Source organism: Rhipicephalus microplus, unplaced genomic scaffold (assembly GCF_043290135.1).
Source record: "Rhipicephalus microplus isolate Deutch F79 unplaced genomic scaffold, USDA_Rmic scaffold_13, whole genome shotgun sequence".
In the NCBI taxonomy this organism is placed as follows: Eukaryota; Metazoa; Arthropoda; class Arachnida; order Ixodida; family Ixodidae; genus Rhipicephalus; species Rhipicephalus microplus.
This window is the reverse complement of record NW_027464586.1, coordinates 21,968,218-21,981,920: the sequence shown is the minus strand read 5'-3', so window position 1 is coordinate 21,981,920 and position 13,703 is coordinate 21,968,218. Positions and strand designations below refer to the sequence as shown.

The 13,703-nt window shown below is 44.9% G+C and overlaps 1 protein-coding gene across 1 annotated transcript in view; it reads right to left on the bottom strand.

Annotated features, from left to right (window-relative positions):
• Positions 1-13,703, bottom strand: part of LOC119162992 (carboxypeptidase M-like) — a 1,476,599-nt gene that overhangs the window by 1,259,580 nt on the left and 203,316 nt on the right. Inside the window, exon 5 of the mRNA XM_075882656.1 lies at positions 6,463-6,652. The gene's annotated coding sequence lies outside the window, so the exon portion shown is untranslated. The remainder of the gene's footprint in view (positions 1-6,462; positions 6,653-13,703) is intronic.

The following is a 13,703-nucleotide window of genomic DNA, read 5'->3' as shown; positions in this document are numbered from 1 at the left end:
TCCAGGGCATCATCGATGCGTGGCAAAGGGTATACGTCTTTAATCGTGACTTTGTTTAAACGGCGGTAATCGACGCAAAAGCGAATCGAGCCGTCTTTTTTCCTCACAAGTACCACAGGTGAAGACCAGGAACTGCTGGACGGCCAAATGACGCCACGTTTAAGCATGTCAGCCACTTGCTCGGTAATTACACGACGCTCCACAGGAGATACACGGTAGGGACGCTGTCGCAGAGGCGCTTGTGGCCGGTGTTAATCTGATGCACAACGGTGTGCGTTCGGCCTAAGGACGTCTGCTGGCAATCAAACGAGCCGCAAAACTGGTGAAGAAGTTCTAGAAGCTTTTCGCAGTGTGGTTCTTCAAGTTGGCCATCAATTGAGGGGCCAAACAAATTATTATTTTCGTGGAGAATTGAATGGGCAGATGGCGTCACTGCATTAAGCTGCAAATCACTTTCACCGTCAAGGTCGAAGATGGAGGAAACGTCTAAGTCTTGGAATGTTCCAATACATTCTCCGCAACGCAAGGTTGTGGGAGACGGCAAGAGATTTGTGACAAACAAATTGGTAGCGCCCGCCGAAATATCTAGAACTGCAAACGGCAACGCGAGGCTCTTGCGACTTTGGAATGTTTGGGAAGGCGTAAACAACACTGCAGGCTTAGACACATCGGCATAAGATACAAGAACAAAGGCTGCGCTGTCGGTGGTATGTCGATGTCGTCAGCGACAAACAGCTTATTCAACGGAAATTCTGGAGATGAGGCACACAACGCAGAGAAGGCCACTTCAGCACGAGCACAGTCGATAACCGCATGATTACGAGACCAAAAATCCCAGCCGAGGATCACATCATGAGAACACGTCTGTAGCACAAGAAATTCAACGGTATACAAAACATCTTGGATGAGAATGCAAGCGGTACAGGCAGCTGATGGTCGAATATGGTGAGCACTGGCACTACGGAGGGACAACCCCTTTGGCGTCGTGGTAACCTTCTGAAGCAGGCGGCAAAGTTTTAAATCAATTACTGAAACGGCAGCACAAGTGTTCACAAGCGCAAGGGTGTGGTAACCATCCACAAAAACGTCGATGAGGTTTGTCGGAGAAATGCGAGGACTTGATTCTTTCGACGACGACGCAGTTCGTGCCTCTGGAACTGCGGCATCTTGTTTTCCGCGTCTAAAGGGCAGGGTCGACGGCGCATAGGCGACTGGGAGCGACGTCGGGGAGATGCGGTCGGGTGAAGAGGATCCTTGTTGACGTTCTGTTGTTAAAGCGCCGAGAGTCGTGCGACGACCTTTGCACGTTGTCGCGCTGAACGAGAGGGCGGTGGCGGCACAAGCGAGCCACATGTCTTGCGTAACCACAAGAATAGCAAATCCGGCGGTTATCTGCGGTGCGCCACGGATTCGGAAACGCTGCATTCGGTCGGCTGAACGGAACTGGTGATGGTCGAACAGGGATCGGTGAGATAGCATAAGTGGGCTGTCGAGGTGCTCTGGCTGCAACAACTTGCGCATACGTCAAGGGTGCGGCCTCCAGAGGTGGTGAACGAGCGAAAGGCAAAGCGTCCGCTACCTCATCTTGTATGACGTGCCTTATGGCCGGGGCCAGATGATCTGGGGCCAAAGAATGCGTTTGTGCTGGCTCGGGCGCGCTCAATAAAATGCAGAGCTGCCGAGCGACCTCCTCACGCACGAACTGCTTTATGCGAGCCAACATGTCGTTCTGGTCTCCGAGAGTCAAGGCCGCGATCAAATCTCGTTCCAGAGAACGCCGTGTTTGGGCGCGTTGCTTGCGCAATTCGTCAAAACTCTGGCATAAGCTGACGACTTCGGCAATGGTTTGTGGGTCCTTGGCTAACAACATTTGAAATGCGTCATCTCATATGCCCTTGAGGATTTGTTTGATTTTGTCGGCTTCAACCTTCGCTGGATTTACCCGCTTGCACAAGTCAACAACGTCCTCAATGTAGCTGGTAAAGGTCTCTCCTGGCTGTTGAGTGCGCTCACGAAGTCGTTGTTCTGCGCGGAGTTTTCGCACAGCAGAGCGGTCGAAGACTTGCGAAAAGGAGGCTTTGAATGAATCCCAGCTGGTAATGACGGCTTCGTGATAGCGCAACCAGAGACTAGCGACGCCGGACAAGTAAAAGCTTACATAGGTCAGCTTAGACGCATCGTCCCACTTGTTCGCTGCGCTCACCTTGTGGTAAGTAGCCAGCCACTCCTCAACGTGTCGGTGCGGTGGCCGAGTGGTAAAGCCACTCCTCAATGTCTTGGCCGTCAGTGCCGCTGAAGATCGGTGGGTGACGCAGTGGCCACACGCCAGGACATGTAGAGGCGGGAACTTGCGAGGTACCTTGGGTGAAGGGTTCTTCCGGCATTGCTAGCACTGCAAGTAAAGTGCGACTTCGTAGTTCTAGCTTCGAGGACTACCCAGCACTTCCACCAGATTATAAGGAGGTTTATTGAATAAAACCAACTGCCTGGTTCAAGAGGCGTCAATCACTGTCACAAGCTCAGCTCTTCGTCGTAGTCGTCTTTCAGGTGCTCCAACTAGATACTGTCTCTCTCCCTCTTCCCCACTACACTAATAACTTCCTCTATATATTTCTTGGCATTATTGTCTGTTATATCTCATTATTATTGTGTCAAAACACGTAAGAAACGAGCCTTTAGGTATGCACTTTTTTTCCTCATTCATTAACGACGGTATCGTACTGGACGACTTAGCACTGTTAGGATGTATACGAGGAACTATTGGTCAGGTGCACGCTCGTATTACGTTCACGTGCTACGTGATGCCACACGGGCTCATGAAAGCGTGTTCCACACTAGCTGCTAGGCTACAGATGGCGCTGGCTAACACTTCCACGCTTAAGTTCACATGTAAACCCAATAAAGTGGCTGGGGGAATAGATACCATGATAGCTCAGTGGTTAGAGCATCGAATGCATTAGTCGACTGTCGTAGGTTCGACCCCTGCTCATGACAAGTTATTTTTTCAGCCACAGTTCTTTCTTCGTATTTACACAACATTGGTTCTAATGACTTCACTTAAACATTCCTTCACCTATACATTCCATTCCTTGGCAATATTGTATGTTAGATCTCATTATTATTGTGTCATAACGCGTAAAAACGAGCCTTCAGGTATACACCTCTTTCCCTCATTCATTAACGAGGGTATCGTATTGGCAGACTTGGTGCCGTTAGGCTGTATAAGAGGGACTATTGGTCAGCTACACGCTCGTATTAAGTTTACGCGCTGCGTAATGCCACACAGGCTCATAAAAGGGTGTTCCACACTAACCGCTATGGCTACAGATGGCGCTGACACTCCAACGTTTATTTTACATATAAACCCAATAAAATGGCCGGGGGAATAACCGAACGCGCTATTCGAAACTCGTCGGTTCGATTACTGCTCACAGCAAGTTATTTTTTCAGCTACTTTTCTTTCTTCCTATTTACTTTACATTGGTTCTAATAACTTCTCCTCTACATTCCTTGGATTTTTTGTGTGTTGGATCTCGTTATTATTGCGTCAAAACACGTAAAAACGAGCCCTTAGGTACACACTTCTTTAGCTCATTCATTAACGAGAGTCTCGTGCCGGCAGACTTAATGCCAATAGGTTGTATACGAGGGACTAATGGTCAGCTGCACGCTCGTATTAAGTTCAAATGCTACGTGAAACCATACAGGCTCATAAAAGGGTGTTCCACACTAGCTGCTATGGCTACAGATGGCGCTGACTGAGACTCTCACATTTAAATTCACATAAAATACCAATAAAGTGGCTGGGGGAACAGCCGCCGTGACAGAACAGTGGTTAGAGCTTCGAATGCGTTAATCAACTGTCGTAGGTTCGATTCCTGCTCGTGACAAGATATTTTATCAGCCACTTTTCTTCTTATTTACATTACATTGGTTCTAATAACTTCCTCTATAATTTCCTTGACACTATTGTGTATTAGATCTCAGTATTATTGCGTCAAAACACGTAAAAACGAACCCTTAGGTACACACTTTTTTCGCTCATTCATTAACAAGGCTCTCGTACCGGCAGACTTGGTGCCAATAGGTTGTATACGAGGGACTATTGGTCAGCTGCACGCTCGTATTAAGTTCAAGTGCTACGTGACACCATACAGGCTCATAAAAGGGTGTTCCACACTAGACGCTATGGCTACAGATGGCGCTGACTGACGCTCCCACGTTTAAATTCACATGTAATACCAATAAAGTGGCAGAGGTAATAGCCGTCGTGATAGCTCAGTGGTTAGAGCATCGAACGCATTATTCGAAGGACGCAGGTTCCATTCCTGCTCACCAAAAGTTATTTTTTCAGCCACTTTTCTTTCTTTTTATTTACATCTCATTGGTTCCAATAACTCTTCCTATACATTCCTTGGCATTATTGTCTGTTAGATCTCACTAATAGTGTATCAGAACATGTAAAATGTGTGCTTTAAGGTATACACCTCTTTCCCTTATTCACTAACGAGGGTCTCGTACTGGCAGACTTGGTGCCGTTAGGTTGTATACGAGGGATTATTGGTCAGCTGCACGCTCGTATTAGGTTTACGTGCCACGTGGCTGCACATGGGTTTATAAAAGGGTGTTCCACTCTCGCTGCTATGGCTACAGATGGCGCTGACTGACACTGCCCGGCTTAAATTCGTTTGTAATTGCATAAAGTGGCTGCGAAGATAGCTGCCATAATATATCAGTGGTTAGAGCTTCCAACGCGTTATTTGAAGGTCGTAGGTTCAATTCCTGTTCACGACAAGGTATTTTTCAGCCACTTTTCTTTCTTCTCATTTACAATACATTGGTTCTAATAACTTCCCCTGTACATTTCTTGGCATTATTGTCTGTTAGATCTCAACATTATTGTGTGAAAACGCGTAAAAAAAGAGCCCTTAGGTATACACTACTTTCCCTCATTCATTAACAAGGGTCCCGCACTGGAGGACTTGGTGCCATTAGGTTGTATACGAGGGACTATTTGTCAGCTGCACGCTCGTATTAAGTTCACGTCCTACGTGGCGCCACACAAGTTCATAAAAGGGTGTTGCACACTCGCCACAATGGTTATAGTTGGCACTGAATAACACCTTCAGGTTTAAATTCACATATAAACCCAATTAAAAGGCTGGGGCTATAGCGGTCGTGATAGTTCAATGGTTACAGCATAGAACACGTTATTCAAAGGTCGTAGGTTCGATTCCTGATCACAAGTTATCTTTTAGGCTACTTTTCTTATTTATATTACATTGGTTTATTAACTTCCTCTGTACAATCCTTGGCATTATTGTCTGTTAGATCTAATAATTATTGTATCTGAACAAGTAAAAAATGAGCTTTAAGGTATACACCTCTTTCCTTTATTCTATAACGAGGGTATCGTATTGGCAGACTTGGTGCCAATAGGCTTTATACGAGCGACGATTGGTCAGCTGCCGCTCCTACTAGGTTCACGTGCTGCGTGTCTCCACTCAGCCTCATAAAAGGGGGTTCCACACTCGCCGCTATGGCTGCAGATGGCACTGACCAACATTCCCACGTTTAAATTTTCATATACAACCAATAAAATGGCTGGGAAAATAGCCGTCGTGATAGCTCAGTGGTTAGAGCAGAACGCGATATTCGAAAGTCGTAGGTTCGATTCCAGTTGACGACAAGTCATTTTTTCAGCCACTCTTCTTTCTTCCTGTTTACATTACATTTGTTCTAATACCTTCCCCTATACATTCCTTGGCATTATTGTCTGATATATCTCATTATTACTGTGTCAAAACACATAAACACTAGCCCTTATGTATACACTTGTTTCCCTAATTCATTAACGAGGATCTCGTACTGGCAGACATGGTGCCATTAGGTTGTATACGAGGGAATATTGGTCAGCTGCACGCTCGTATTAGGTTCACGTGCTACGTAACCCTCCACAGGCTCATGAAAGGGGGTTCCACACTCGCTGCTATGGTTACAGAGGGCACTGACTGACACTCCCCTGTTTGAATTCACTGATAAACCCAATAAAGTGGCGGGGGGTATAGCTGCCGTGATAGCTAAGTTGTTAGAGCTTCAAAAGCGTTATTCGAAGGTCATAGGTTCAATTTCTGCTCCCAAAAATTAATTTTTCCGCCACTTTTCTTTCTTTTTAATTACATTACATTGGTTCTAATGACTTACCCTATACATTCCTTGGCATTATTGTCTGTTAGATCTCATTATTATTGCGTCAAACACTTAAAAAACGAGCCTTTAGATATACACCTGCCAATAGCCTGATCGGAGGTCCACAGATGAAAAGTAAGATGCCGAATGAAGACAGTCGATAATGTCGTCTATGCGGGGAAGCGGATACAAATTCTTTTTCGTCACCGAATTTAGACGCCGGTAGTCGACGTAAAACCTTCAGGACCCTTTTTTTTTTTTCATGAAGATTACCGGTGCAGCCCAGGGGCTAGAAGAGTCATGGATGACGCCCTTAGCCAACATGTCTTCCACCTGTTCGGCGATCACCTTGTGCTCCGATGCAGACACACGGTATGGTTCCTGCCTTATGGGATGCACGGACCCACCCTGTGTCAATCCTGTGGCGAGCCCACGTATTGGGAACACGAACTTTGGTAGCATCCTGGGTGAAATCAAACAAATAAGCATGCCTGCTAAGGGCGCTGACCAGGGCTCTACACTTCTCAGAGAGTAGTGCCTTGCTAATCATGTTCAAAAACGGCGAAACGTCTTCAAAGACACCAGGTTCGTTTGAGGCTCAAACCGTTTGAATCTCAAACCAGATTCGTTTAAGGCGTTGATATTAAGGCTCGTGTCCGCTTCAAACGAGGCAAGTCGCATACCGCTTGGAAGCACAACAGGCTGGTTAGAGGAATTTGACACACAAAATGTACTTGGGCCACAGGCCACAGAAGCAATACAGCGAGGCACGAGCACACTTTTCTCTGTAACGATTGATGGCATCGGCTCAACAACAGCGTCGAAAACATCGTTGTGAGCACTAGCTACACTAACCTGAATGCTAGATAACGAACGGGGCGGTACGGCCGAATCTTCACAAACGACGGGGTTGTGCGAACAAGTAGCAGGTTGGTCGGCAACAAAAAGAGAGACAAAAAGCTCACTGGTACCGCAATCGAGAGTGGCAGTGCACTGTTGCAGGAAATCTAGACCCAGAATTACATTATGCGTTCATTTCGCGAGCACTGTGAATTCGGCTTGATAGACGCTATTAGAGAATTAGACGTTCGGGGTACACACACCAATAGGTCGTAGCAATTCTCCACTCACAACAAGAAATGTGCTCGCATTATCCCACTTGAACATCACCATATGGCCTAATTGGGTTTTGAAATTCGTGCTCATAACGGAGACACTTAACCCCGTGTCCACTAAAGCTGTCATTGTAACATTGTCCACAGAAACACAAATCTTGTTACGACACAAAGTCACTGGTGGAGGCGTAGCGGCAGGTAGCTGAAAATGACTGACGACCTCACATCCATCGGTCGCACCGCCTAGTTTTCCGGCGGCGGTGAAGTGGGACGTTCTCGAGGAGATGTGGATCTTCGGAAGCGTGAAGGTGGTGGCATCTAGCTCCGTTTGCCCGATGGTTTGGCCTGCTGTCAGAGTCTTAGGGCCAGGTTGTCTCGACAACATACTGATTGCTGTGCTTGTAGAAAGTGCGTGGACGCCCATAGGATGGTGCTGCTGTGCAACGGCGATCGGGGCAGAATCGGGCGACATGACCACGAATGCCACAGTGAAAGCATGTGGGACGTTCGCGAGGTGCGCTTATGTCAGCAGAATGAATGTCCCAGTCGTTATATGCCTGATAACCGGGACGTGGTCTGCGCGCGTATTCGTCATCCAATAGGTAGTACGGCCGCATAGTTTGGCTTGGCCCTCCAGGACGAGGCGTTTAGTTGTAGGCACCGAGATTTCAGCGCTTCAAACGTACGGCAGTGCTTGATAATGTCACTTACACGCTCCAAACTTTCTTTTGCGATGAGGAAGTGGTAAACATCCTCCGCAATCCCTTTTAAAAGATGACCAACCTTTTCCTCTTGTCATTCAGGGGTCCAGTGCTCTGCACAACTTGAGCACTTCCTCGATATACGTTGTGCAGGCTTCTCCAGGGCCTTGCGCTGACTACATAAAAGTTTTCTCGGCACGCTTCTCCTTCACTGCCGGAACCCCGAAGCACAACTTGATTTTAGTGACAAACTTCCGCCACATCGTCTGGCTTTCTTCATGCTTTTCAAACCACAAATGCGGTCCTTTTGAGAAAAAGCCCCACATTATTGTGCTGGCCGGTGGCATCCCAGCCATTCAACCGACTCACCCATTGGTAGGAGCTGAGTTACGAGTCAACATCTGCTCCAGCTTGTCCAGCGAAGGATGGAGGCTGGATGTAGGGCTGCCACGGAATGCGGGAAGCAGGTGGCTCGTTGTCATTGTTCTCGAGAGATGCCATCGAAGGTGGCAGACCAGCAAGTCGTCAGCTTCAGCGAAGCTCTGTGTATGTCACCTCAGCGGTCGATGAGTCACCGGTCGTCGGGGGCGCCGTTATCGTATCCAGCACCTCTCCCCAAAACTGTTACGATGAGGCGTGTTTATTGAAGAACGAATGGCAAAGAGTAGCTGCGCCGACACCGAGCTGCTTCCAAACAGACCACTTCATTCTCCTCTTCTTCTTTTTCACACGTTGCCGCTTCAGCGTAACAATATTTTACAAGATGCACATACAATGACTATTATCTTTGGACGTGTCATTTGCCTTGGTTGTCCATTCACGTCAGGTAATAGCGAATTATGTACATGTAAAACCAGCGAAACAGCCGCGAGCGCTTCACGAGCGTGGTATGTTGTCATCTTCTCACATGACCCACATGTCTTGATTGAGAAGCCCAGATTGTTAGACGAGTTTGCAATTCCTATTGTATTTCTTTTTTTTTCGCTCAACTCAGTTAAGATATCGTGATTATCATGTTCGAATCAGTCATAAACCTTTGTCGTCAATTCACATCATGTAATATCAAATTTGCTATATGTAGAGCTAGCGAAACGGCCGCGGGCGTGCTATCAGCGTAGCGTAAAGCAATTTTTTACATGACCCGCATCTCATGACTATCATGTTTGGACGTGCCATTTACCTTCGATGTCTAGTCACGTCACGAAATGCCGAATTTAGTATGTGTAAAGGCAGCGAAACGGCCGCGAGTGTTTTATGACCATGGCATGTTGTAATCTTTTTACATGACAGGCATGAAATTATTAGCATGCTTGCATCAGCCTTATACCTTAAAAATCTATTTACATCAGGTAATACCAAGTTTGCCATATGTGGAGCTAGCGAGACTACCAGAAGCGCGCTATGGGCGTAATAGTAGTCATGTTGTAAATGATTAGCACGTCATGATTATCATCTTTGGATGTGTTACTTACCTTTCTCATCCATTCACGCAACGTAATACCAGACTTGCTATATGTGGAGCTAGCAAAAGGGCCACGGGCACGTTATAAGCATAGCTTGTAGTCATGTTTGACATGACCCGTATGTCATGATTATAATGTTTGCACATTTTATTTACCTCCGTCATACATTCGCGTCCCGTAATGCCGAATTCGATATGTGTGAAGCAAGGGAAACGGCCCCGTGCGCTTCATGTACGTGGCATCATGTCATCTTCTTAGATGACAAGCATGTCTTGATTATATTGTATGCATCAGTCATTTACCTGTCATTCATTCACGTCACGTAATATGAAATGTGCTATATGTGGAGCTAGCGAAATCGTTGCGAGCGCGCTATGCGCCTAGCTTGTATTCATGATGTACAGTGTCGATTTTCATGAAAGGGAACACGGGAGTGCAAGGCCTGCGCGCTCCGGCGTCTGCTGGCAGCGTGCTCAAGCGAGAGCGAGAGCAACCACAGTCTATTTTCACGCTATCTCGAAGCGAGCAAAACAACCATTCGTTTCTGATATGAAACCAGTGGCAAGATTGCGACCCCCTCCTCCTTGAAGGCGATTACGCGAGAGCGGGTAATTGCCTAGAAAGGCGAGGCGGCCGCAATCTTGCCAGGGGTTCCACATCAGTACTGAAATCTTGATTTGCTAACCGCGAGATGACCCAAGAAGAAAATGTGGTTGCTATCGCCCCCACTTGAATGCGCTGCCAGCAGCCACCGAAGCCCGCAGGCCACGCGTCGCCGTGTTCCCTTTCATAAAAATTGACACTGTACATGACCCGTATGTCATGATTATCATGTTTTGGCGTGTTATTTACATTCATCGTCCATTTGCGTCCTGTGATGCCAATTTGATATGAGTGAAGCCAGCGAAACTGCAGCGAGCGTTTCATGAGATTGGTGTGCTGTCATCATCTATCATGACGAGCGTTTTTTGATTATCATGTTTGCATCAGTTATATACCTGTCATGCATTCATGTCACGTAATACTAAATTGGCTCTATGTGGAGCTAGTGAAACGGCCACCAGCGCACTATGCGCGTAACTCGTAGTCAAGCTTTACGTGACCCGTATATCATACTGATCATGTTTGGATGTACTATTTACCTTCGTCGTCCATTCACGTCAAGTAATACCGATATGCGTGAAGCTAGCGAAACGGCCGTGAGCGCGCTGTCAGCATTGTATGTTGTCATGTTCTTGCATGACACCCATGTCTTTATTATCATGTTTGTATCAGTAGCATATGTCATCCATTCACGTCACATAATACTCAGTTTGCTATATGTGGAGCTAGCGAAATGGCCGCAAGCGCGCTATGAGCGTATCTTGTAGTCTTGTTTCACATGACCCGCATATCATTATATTGTGTTTGGACGTGTTATTTACCTTCGCCGTCAATTCACGTCACGTAATACCAAATTTGGTATGTGTGAATCTAGCAAAATGGCCGCGAGCGTTTCATAAGCGTGGTTTGTTATTTTTTTACATGACACGCATGTCTTTATTAGCATTTTTGCATCAGTCTAATACCTTAGTCATCCATTCACGTCATGTTATACCATATTTGCTACATGTTGATGTAGCGAAATGGCCGGAAGCGCGCTATGAGTGTAGCTTGTAGCTCAGTTCAGTTTATTTACCTTGAAGGCCCCGTTTACAGTGATGTTACATAAGGAATGGGGTTATAATACAATGAATACAATACTAGAAAAATAATCATACTAGAAACAAAAACACGCGGTGAGTGATCTGGTCTTACAAACAACAATAACAAGTTTGGCAAAATAGAGAACACAACGGCATTGAACATATGGTGTTTATTTGTAGATACAATATGGTGGAGAAGGGCATTTTAATCTGACGCTTTTCGACAGAAAATTGAGGTGGACAACGTAGTTGTGTGTGAACGTGGTTTTAAGACCTGTATCGGATGACCAGTGCGTTGTGATTTCCTCGCAGGCGGGGCGATGTACGTTATGCTATTTAGCGAACTGTAAAAAAAATTAATGGAAAAGACCAAGGCTGGCTAACGTACAATGTTGCATGAGTGATTGTAATTTACATTTTGTTACAGGGCGGACATGCTTACGTCATATAAGTACAATGAATAAACGTATCTTGCTGCATGATTTTGAAAAGACTCAAGTTTGTTGACGAGGTGTGTTTGATGTGGGTCCCAGATTGGCGAAGCATATTCAGCTTTTGGTCTAAGTAGTGATCTGCACGCTAGCAAAATCCAAGTGAACGATTAGCAGATGATAATATGTGGTTGATGTGTGTGCCCCAGTAAATATCAAAAGAAATTAAGACACCTAAGTACTTGAATGATGCAACTGCATCAATAGGGCTGTTGGCTATTGCGTACGAGGAAGGTATGGGATTATGACTACGGGTCAATGACATATGTTTACATTTCTTCGAATTGAGAGTCATTAGCCCCCAGGAACACCAAGACTGCACATGGTTAAGATTCTGTTGCAAGGTACCTGCATCGGTAATATTGCTGATGGTATGATAAATGATGCAGTCATCTGCGAACATTCCAATTTTACAAGTTACATGAGAGGGTAAGTCGTTGATATAAATTTAAAAAAGAAACGGGCCTTGAACAGACCCTTGGGGAACACCTAAAAAGACTGAAAGGACGACGGAGGATTGATCGTTGACACCTAAAAACTGCTAGCGGTTGATGACGAATGCTTTCAGTCATTTAGGTACGACAGAATTTATGTTTAGGAACGAAAGTTTATTTATTTATTCATTTACAGAGTACCTACATCGCCATATAGGCATTACGTAGGGGGGAACAAAAAAACAGTCAGTACAAAAAATTCGTAGCAAAATACATAAGATAAAAATAAAAAAGAACCGCCGCCACATTTATCAGAACATAATAATGCATCACAAAATACATTTTCATACACACAGACCATACATAATGCAAGAAGAATTTCACAGCATAGAAAAAAATAAATCATTATTTGTTATATTAACCAAGTCGTCACTTAAGCTGTTCCACTCTCTTATTGTTTTTGAAAAGAATGAGTGGAAAAAAGTATTGGATCTGCATTTGAAGGTAGATATCTTTTTGCTATTGTCACAGCGAGTGGATGTGTAGGAAGGTTGAACAAGGTAGCTTTGGTGATTGATTCCTGTGTTAGAGTAATATATCTGGTGCAACAGTTTAAGCCGTAGTTTCTGTCTACGTACACGTAGCAGATCCCATCCCAAAGTGGCCTTCATTTGTGAAACGCTGGCGTAGGGGCTATAATTATTTAAAACAAACCTTGCCGCTTGGTTCTGAAGTTTTTCTATTTTATTTATAAGATAGTCTTGGTGGGGGTCCCATACTACGCATGCATAATGAAGTATAGACCTGACCTGCAAAAAATATAAAGTTTCCTTGATTTCACTTTGTCACCTGTTGGAAATTCCTTCGAATAAAGTATAACATCCTACTTGCTTTTGCAATGGCCGTGTCAATGTGTTTGTTCCATGTAAACGATTCAGTAAAATGAACACCGAGATACTTATAATCGCAGTGTGTGTTAATAAGTACGCCATAGATGTTATATTGATGAAATGATTTGGATATTTTCCTTGAGAAGCTTACACTGCAACACTTTTTAATGTTTAAATTCATTTTTCATTCTTTACACCAGTCTGCTATGTGATCTAGGTCGGTTTGCAAAACCCAAGTATCAGATTCAGTCGTGATTTCTCTGTATATGACGCAGTCGTCAGCAAATAATTTTATGGGTGATGTAATGTTTTCAACAATATTGTTTATGTAGATTAGGAACAGTAAGGGTCCTAAAACGCTCCCTTGGGGAACGCCCGAAGTTATTGCTATGGACGAATATTTGACATTATTTAAGACAACGGACTGGGTTCTATTATTCAAATATTTACGTATCCACTTTTGAACCTTTTTATTTATGCCCAATGCAGCAAGTCTTACATCCAAGAGCTTATGGGGCGCAGTGTCAAATGCTTTTTGGAAATCTATAAAAACCGCGCCTACACTACTATTGTTATCAATAGCTTTGGATACGAAATGCTGAAAATCTATTAGTTGTGTGTTACAGGAATAACCTTTTCGAAAAACGTGCTGGGAGGGAGTAAAGAAGGCGTCGGAATCAAGGAATTTAAATATATTGGTATGTAAAATGTGTTCAAATATTTTGCAACATACCG